The sequence below is a fragment of the Vollenhovia emeryi genome, unplaced genomic scaffold (genome assembly GCF_000949405.1).
Source record: "Vollenhovia emeryi isolate VEMERY1.0 unplaced genomic scaffold, V.emery_V1.0 DF939320.1, whole genome shotgun sequence".
In the NCBI taxonomy this organism is placed as follows: Eukaryota; Metazoa; Arthropoda; class Insecta; order Hymenoptera; family Formicidae; genus Vollenhovia; species Vollenhovia emeryi.
The window spans coordinates 40,335-50,231 of NW_011967046.1; positions in this window are offsets into that span (position 1 = coordinate 40,335).

The following is a 9,897-nucleotide window of genomic DNA, read 5'->3' on the forward strand; positions in this document are numbered from 1 at the left end:
GGAGAGAATTTTCTCTCAAAATTTCCCCTGAAAATCGTGTAATCGTGGGACAATACGGCATTTCAACGAGTTCTATGAGAATTTTACCATACATTTTACTAGTAAAACTTGAAAAATCTCATACTGTTCTTCAAAATGCCATGTTGTCCCACGATTACACGATCTTCAGGAATATTAAGAGGACGCTTTTACACAGAGAGAATTTTCTCTTAAAATTTATCCTGAAAATCGTGTAATCGTGGAACAATACGGCATTTTAACGAATTTTATGGAAGTGTTTTGAAGTTTTACCATACATTTTGCTAGTAAACTCTCGTAAGGTTCTTCCAAATGCCATGTTGGCCCACATGATTTTCAGGGTAAATTATAAGAGAAAATTGTATTATCAATATTGTCAATAAATTCTCGGCTTCACAAATAATATTTTTCGCAACAATGAAAGCATTAGTCTGATTTGCAGTGTTACAAATTAACTTAGCACACACAAAATTAAATCTGTTCTCGCAGCAACGTCGCTTTTAGAGGAGAACGTTTAAGAATTGTACGTACAAGAACAAACGTTTTGAAATGAAACTTTGACGACATTTCTGGTATCTCATTCGTGCAAGACGCAAAACGATATCTGGCTCGGGAAGAAGAAACTTTTTGGGGAAGTTTGCGCACTTTCTCCACGTGAATTCGGGCAATGTCCATCCGATCCGCCGGCACACACGCTCGCAGCCTCGGATCGCTCGCGTCGCGGCCGCTACATTGAAGGCGATTTCCTTGTCAAGACGAAGCGACGGGTCGGACGAAAATCCGAAGCCTTAATAAGCGCCGTGGGCGCGCTCTGCTCCCTTACATGGGGGACGCACCGTCGTCGGCGCTACGCTTTATTGGGGCCTCCCCGAAACACAAAACAATCGACCGCGACCGACGGAGTTCCCTGGAAGGAAGCAGAGGCGGCATTATAGCGTCCCGACTCCCTTTTATATCGTGAAATTGGGCTGTTAAGGAATTACGCCGAATCCCGTGGTCCCATTCGCGCAATCATTCCGTAGAAACGCTTCTTTCAGGTCAAGTTCTGTGCCACTCCGTTCCTCCTAGTCCCTTTGAGCGACACGTCGCTTTCAAGGCACCGCAGCGCGTCCTTTGTGACGTCGCTTTGCAAAGGAAGTGAGTTGAAACGATAGAATTGAACCGTCGTATTTAGTGCGTCGATACAATGTCGCGTAACTGCTACTGTACGGTGTAATTTTAACACAGTATTCTGTCTTAATTGAAACCGGAAATTCTAATACGAAAATCTTGGGATCGCAATAGCTCGAGTGAGATTTGATCAGCAATATCGCGTGGAATCAATTTATCGTCCGATTTGTCGAGGTGAAAATTAACGCAGCATCGTGTATATTTGTTATTTCTCTTTTAGTTTGCCGTGTCTTTAGAAATTGTATGATTTTAATAAATCGCATAAATATGAGATCGGCCTGTTCTAATTTTGGCGACGATTTATTAAAGTCACGATTGAATCTCGATACAATTACGCATTTTTATTACTTTCGAAGCGTGGAAATAGTTTGGGAGAAAGTAACAGTAGGCACGTATTAATTTTATACAAATACTTTTCTCATTTAAACGACGACGCGTTCTTCGTATGAACACGAAATGCACCTAATAAATCTTCATACAAAAGTATTGATTTTCTCAAAAAATATTAAATAATTAACGAATTGTCTGCAGCGCTCATTTCTTACATTATATTGTTCTTTATGACCAACGATTTGTATCGACGCGACGACTATTTTTAGAAATAAACATTTCACGAGAATTCACAAAGAATACACGACTTGTGCCAATCAATTGATTGAAGGAGGAGAAAGAGCTGTTATATACCGCTTATTGATTGAAGCTTAATTTGTAAAATCATTAGACGATCTAGGAGCGAAACTTTATTTATATTCTCGTGCGCGTATATTTTAATACGTTTCATCGCACGTGTAATAAATAATCTAAACACATGTTCTCATGTAATCGTTAGAATCTTAGTTAAAACAGTTGACGCAAGGTGCCAGTCACTGAAATCAAAGCGATGGAACTGTAGACTATTGTCTCTTTACGATATTATTTACGGGCAATAGCGTCGATTTAAATATGACCCAACTATCACTTTCATTTAAAAAAAACGTTAAGTAATCGAGTCTAATCGCAAGAGCCGTGATAGCTCCTGGATATCTTCGTTCGAATCGAATAATTGAGCGAACAGGTGTAATGTGTCTTAATTTTCGATTTATTTGTGAATAATTCACGCGCTTTACTTAATTATTGAAAACACATCGCGTGTGCGATTCTAGTGCAAATTTGATTGTACATTTTTGAAGCAACGCGAGTAAACTGTAACGACTTTATATATTAGTAACATAATTTCACGTTTCTAATCCAATATTAATTCAGATCGTAGCTTTGCATACAGATCGTACTTTATTTACGTCACAGTATAATAGGGTAAGCGAACCTATTTCGACTTTTTAAAAGACTTGCTGTATCTTTTACATAAAATCTTCTAAAACAAATCTGATATATGCTAGTTAAGAAGTCATCCTTTAACTATTAATTAGGCATAAATCAATATTTGAAGAAGACTTTGTTTTTAAATGGCGGACAATCAATTCAAGTACTAAATTTGTTCCGAATTAGGTTCACCTGCACCTAATTCGGAACAGCTGTTTTCATGTACAGCCGCATTTCGCAACAACATAGTTTCATAATTCAATTAAGCAACGATTATCTTCCTTGAACCTTTAACTGTTGTTTAAGTCCAAAATATAAGAGAACGAGCAAGTAAGAAAAATATGAAATTATTGTACTTATACCGTACTTACCGTAACTCATCCCGCTCAGAAGCGCCCTGTCACGACAACCAATAACAAAAATATACCATTGTCAATTATTTTCTGCATGTACTGCTCATTTCTTCACATCACAAACTTTATTTACGATGCTCTTTATCACCAGCATTAAAATTTGACATTACGTGATAGCTAACAGGAGCAAAATTAAAGTGTCCCGAAATAGGTGCTGTTCCGAAAATAGGTTCGCTTACCCTAATGCGCGATTAATGCCGAGAGTATACCTGGCGAAGTCCCGATCATGCGGTCGTCATATTTCGATCATTAATTCGCGATTGTAATCAACTGTGTTTTCGCCGTGTTGTATGAGTGTTGTGCATCGAAGGTAGCTGAGAGGAGGAGAAGGAGGCCTGGGAGGCATCGGGCGACGGCAGAGCAAGTAGAGGGTGAATAAGTTATTTATGCACGCAACCATTATCTTTTGAAGAAGACTCGAAGAAGGCTCGAAACGTGTGTTACGTTAAAGGAATTTTCGTACGTTTAAAATTTTGAGAACTGAGTTCCGTTCATTTATTGGCTCACACATCGGCACTCCTTCCCTTACCGTTCCCATTATTTTTCCCCGGGCTCACAAGTCCATGAAGAATCTAGCGAATATATTGAAACCAAGTTCAGATCATGCGCAAATCAACAATATAATCAACAGATTAATATAATCAAGCTAATATTTAGAAAATTTCGTTACGATGTCTGGAAAATATTCTGTAGATGTCCACGATCTAGTCGTATTTCAATTGAAATCATACTGAAGTCGAATCAACATCTTTCCATTTATCGACTCGACTTGAATATGATATCCATGATAATAGTTGGTCGACACTGATACGATCACTTCTATACATGAAATCGATATGTACACACACAGAGAAATTTCCATCGGATGAACCAATTGAATGGTGTTTCCGATGGTTAATTTTTCCGATTACTTTTTCCGACTAAATTATGGATACATCCGATGAAATTTTATTGAAAAACCGATCATATTTTTCATCGGATATACAATTTAATTGGATATATCCGTTTGTTATTATGTAATTGGATTATCTGATTATATTTAATCGGACGTTATTCTCAGCGCATCTATCGGTGTTAAATATATTATACAAGATATCGGCAAAGTATTATGCGGATCTTCTTGCGAAGATCAATGAATGATTCTGATCGTCATCAAATCAAATGGCCCGAAAAGTCATGATCGATATCGATTTGATCATTGACTTGTGAACCTGGGTTGAAACATCAATTATATTAAATGCTACTATAATTTGAATACGCTTCGTATGTTACAGTTCAGCAGGAGTCAACGCAGGACTAACTTCGCTACTGCGCGTCGCATCGGTGAGTGATGAATTATGCTTTATTATTCTTTAAGATAATGTGTCTATATAATATAATTGTGTCTAATATTATTTGCGTAATTTGACGTTCAAGTATATTATATAGTGAACTTTAGAGTTTATAGTTTAAATAAATAGTAAAAGACAAGTCGCTTTTAAAAATTTGTTTATGATCGATATCAAGATTTGTATACTCTATATTTTTATCCAGGATTGAATTATTATATAAATTGGCGCACGATATTATTCAGAGAATATTACCCATAATTATTCATAATTCAATGTGCATACTTTAGAAATAATGGATTAAAATGGGACAGAACCTTTTTACAGTCATAGTATGTTTCAATTAATGCACTTGACAAGACACCAATAATTGTTGATTGTTTTATAAAGCGCCATTTATTATAATAATAGCTTTTGACAGACAGTCTCTTTTTTGACGAACATACAGCAATATCTCGAAATTCCGATAAGCTTATTCGTGTTTACAATCGTCAATAAATCTTGGCGCAAAAGTAATTTAGTAGTTTTATCGAACGTTCTTCAGAATTTCCGTGCTGGGCAAAATTGGGAATCTAAATCTGGCAATAAGTTTTAATAAGAACGAATGCAGGGAATTGATCGATATTTCCTTCTTGGCGTTTCAATCGTTGGATTAATTCTACGCGCTTAATTTCTCTATCGCGCTTTCCGACGCTTTCAGTATCGGTGAGAAGGCAAAACGGGAATTACATAACAACAATATAATGTAATTTACGATATTAATAATGTTAATATTATTCCATCCTTGACATTTGAATCGAGTCCGCCCGATTGTGCGCCTCGATAATCACGATACACCGGAGTAATTTACTGTAAAGAGCGAGTCGCGAAGTTTGAAAAGTGCCGGTATATCGATCAGAGAGACGCGAAGCGTGCATTAGTTTGGCGTACCCGCGTCTCGTGTTGTCCCGGCGCTGTAATTTCAATCGCGATATCATAAATTCGTTGGAACAACGCCTTTTATTAAACTTTAGAACAAGATTTACGCCGGACGACTGATTGTAGACTTGAATTGTGATTGCGGGTATAACGTCTGCCTCTTGTGTTTCTTTTTAATAGGTCGCTGAAAAAAATCAGGATAATACCATCATCGTTTCTCTTAGCCGAGACGCAGGGCATACTTTTTGCAAGCGCTCATTTTCACTCGTCGACTCGGCAATTTTTACAATTATGCATCATCTGTTGCTAAATTTTCATCACGCTCAGATGAAATAAAATTTCATGCCAATTCCGTACCTCAATTTCGCTTTCAATTTTAATTTATATGCATTCAATTGCATTTAATTATCACGAAACGGCGTTGCTGTCATTTCGCTTTCTATGCAACGTATATACATGTGTGTACATATTTCTGAGAAAAACGTGAACGTGGAAAATACATAGCTGCCATTACCGAGAAAAAGATCTCGTGTGCTGAGGTAGCGAGATTTCATCAGCTGGAAAGGAAGCCACACTAAATACTTTAATTATTGCAGCCAGGTTGCAGACGCAGCCATCTTGGGCATGTGTCGGCGCCGTGATGGATACTTCCGATCATTATATGCGCGGATGTATTCTTCAACGTGTAACGTTCTTTGAAATCTTATTAAGATCATCAAAAATTCGAGCTCGTTCCGACGAATTTTAGACACCGCTCGTATTGTAGATGCGCGCTGTTACGACTGCACAATTTTATCGTACCTTGTTACGACGATTTCTGCCTTGCTAATTTCAGTCCCGTTTAGTTTCGATTTGAAAACCGAAATGCTTCTCTACTTACGGACAATTGGATGTTTAAAACAATATAGAGCAATTTAAAATATTACGCGGAGAGAACTTTTTCTTAAAAATTATCCTGAAAATCACGTAATCGTGGAACAACATGGCATTTTAAAGAATCTTATGAGTTTTATCAAAATTTACCATACATTTTACTATTATAGTAAATATATTTAGCACACATTCTACTAGTAAAATGTATACTAAATATATTTTTCTTCATATTTATCCTGGAAATCGTGTAATCGTGGGACAACGTGGCAGTTTAAAGATTCTAATGAGAGTTTTTTCACAATTTACCATACAGTTTACTCGTAAATATATTTACTAGTAAATATATAGTAGTACATAACAGTAGTACACATTCTACTAGTAAACTGTATACTAAATATATTTTTCTTAAAATTTATTCTGAAAATCATGTAATCGTGAGACAACATGGCATTTCGAAAACTTTTATGAGAGTTTGGTGAAATTTCACCACACATTTTACTAGTAATTATATCTAGTATACATTTTACTAGTAGAATGTATACTAAATATATTTACTAGTAAAATGTATAACAAAATTTTTAAAAAATTCATAAAATTTATCGAAATGCCATGTTGTCCCACAATTACATGATTTTCAGAATAAATTTGAAGAAAGGTATATTTATAATAGTATACATTTTACTAGTAGAATGTGTGCTAAATATATTTACTATAATAGTAAAATGTATGGTAAATTTTGAAAAAACTCTCATAAGATTCTTTAAAATGCCATGTTGTTCCACGATACGTGATTTTCGTTACTAGTAAAATGTATACTATTTACTAGTAATAGTACAATATTTACTAGTAAAATATATGGTCAATTTTGAAAAAAAACTTTCATAAGAATCTTAAAAATGCCACGTTGTCTCACGATTACACGATTTTCAGGATAAATTTTACGAAAAATATATTTAGTATACATTTCACTAGTAGAATGTGTACTAAATATATTTACTAGTAAAATGTACAACAAAATTTCAAAAAATTCGTAAAATTTATCGAAATGCCATGTTGTCCCACGATTACATGATTTTCAGGGCAAATTGCAAGACATGTAGACACAGTAATAAAGCTTCCTCGGATTTTTTAAGAGTTTCTTCTTTCGGGGACTTCGACGCATCGCACGTTGAAAAGGAATTATTTCCGCCGTGCCGCGCATCGTATTCTAAAACAGATTCTCGCGGCAAAGGGTTTCGTCAACGACGGCTTCAATTCTCGCGCTCAAGGACGGCGCGGCGGTTCTACTCTACCGTCACCCCGCATTCAAATCGTTCGCCTAACAATTATTAAATTATTCGTCCGCCATCCTTCCCGGAATGAGCCCGGCCTCTCGGTCAAGCGAGCAAGTCGCAGCGGCCCCCATTATCGTACGCGATTGACGACAATTTCAGCGGGTCCCCTTTGTTTCTCCCGACATACGTCGCCGGGGCTCGGCGAGAGTCGCTCCGGGTCCGTGATGCTTTCCAATCATGGGATTATCCCTCCGTCCTGAGGGACAATCGAGGGAAAAAGACGCGCGAGAGACGCGGCTTCTCTCGCGGGGCGACGAGGGGCGAGAGAGCGGAAGGAACGGGGGTACCACGAAGGATGCCCGGGTATAGGGACAGAACTCCGGACAGAGATACCGGGCGGCGTGGGGGAGGGGGGGGGGGAGGGTGAAGAAGAACGCTGCCTGGGCAGACCGGGCTGTCAATCAACCGCGGGCTAGACTACCAATTTCTTCGCTCATAATTTCTGATAATTTCTCCGGACCGAGCGAACTGGCGCGGCCAGCTCTCGTCCCTCTTTCTCCGTTTCTTCTCTCTTTCGCGCGCGCTCTCTCTCTCTCTCTCTTTCTCTCCCGCTCCCGCGTCCTCCCGGCCACGAAAATCATCATAAGAAGGTAATTGCACCGATCACGTACCGGCGGCTTGTATTTATCCTTGTTTCATTATAATAACAATGTAACGCGCGCCGCACGGCCCGCTGGAAGCCGGGGATAATCATCGGTTCGACACACACCGCCGCGATACGGGGCTCTGGATATGTATTTTTGCGGCTCCGCTACGTACGTCCCGAGCCAATTAGATAAACGTAACACGGGTAGGTAGGTAGAAAGCTTGGGACTGCCCCTGTGGATCTCGCCCGTCCTCGCCGCTCGGCTTCGCTCTATTCGCCCGCGAGTCGCCGCGCGTTCGCCGCGCGTTTTCGATAATGAAGGGATTAAGTGCGCGCCACGTGTACCGAGCGGATCGCGTGTTGCGCAATGCACGAAAACGCATTTGCAATGTCTGTACCGGGGCACTAGAATTCATCCGCGACTATATATAGAGTCCGTTTAGTTTAATGGGATTTGCACTTTTTTCCCCCCTTTTTCGAAAGCGTCTCGCTTTAGCGATACGTAGTGACAATCGCGGGAGAGCATTTCTGAGAAAGTGGATCGACGAAACTGATACTTGATACTTCTATTTCCTGTAATATTTCAGCGCGCGCGAAATATATATGAGATTGCATGCCTCGAAACGAGTAAAATAACGTCCGTCTGTTCGAGGCTCAACCCCGAGCAGAGGCGTTAACTGCTCGCGCACTTCCTAGTATTTTAAAGGAATTGTATTTGACGCTGTCATTCCGCCACTTGCGTACAGAGTTCAATGTACCCTGATCGCCCGATATTGGCCCCAATAATCGCATAAAGGCGGCGAAACCTGTCGGCGGCGATTGCCATTAATTCGAGAGGCTCCGCGGTGGCAAAGTTCAGTGCTTCGTTTGACATGGCGCTTACATCTTGGGCTCGCCAGCTTTGACTTTGGCTTGTCAGCGGTACTTTAGATCCTTCAAAATTGGGACTTGCGATCTTTCGACTACAAGCTTATCGACAGGTTAATCATTTTCTCGTATAAGGTTCGATAACGTAATTTTTTTGCAACAAGATTACCGAGCAATAATCTCGCTGTACTTGTGTTTTTTTGCTTCTTGCGTACTTGATTGAAAATGCAATTTGCCGCAAACCCGCGAATAAAGATTTGTGTCATTCTGGTAGGGTGAGGTGACCAAATTCGGATCAACAATTTGATGACATAAAAATACGTCGATGCTTTATTTTAATATGGCGATAAGTTTGAGTCTGACATATAATTTAACAAAATTATTATTATTTAATAAAAGAAGATATGCCATTCTTGTTTACTTTATTCCGAAATATTTTTATGATACCGCGCGTAAAATATGACATGATGAAGAAATAACTTGTTATAAAAAGTGCGAACACGGTGCTTTATTATTTCTCAATGATCTGATAACGTCTGCCGTGCACGTATTTTACGTACAACGTAAAAGCAATACCGTTAACGAGGTAATGTATTTATTACTCGCGTTGAATCACGTACAGAAATAATTGCGCTCAATTATCGCGATGGTAATTAAAGCAAGGAATTGCTTGTTATTCTGTTACAACCTTGTAAAGGAATTTATCTAATGTTTTTATTCGCGTTTATCTATTAGAATTCGTGTAAAAGTTTACGCCAGCAAATAGTCTCGTGAAATATTCTATTACTGCGTTAACAATACTTTTCTCAGTAATATTTCGGAATATCTGGAAACAGGGCTTTTATTATACGTGAATTCACCGACGATAACGACTCCACGTAATGAAAACCTGTGTTATATGTCCGCACACCCACAGAACAAATTTCCAGATCCAATGCTATTGCACTTGAACGTATCATAAAATAGGACGCGCCAATTATATTTATTATGAAAGGAATATTTTTATCTTAAATAAAAAATTCTAGAATCTAGAATAAAATGGTAGTATACAGGGTGGTCCAGTGATGAGTAGCTTAACTTCAGGGGCGTAT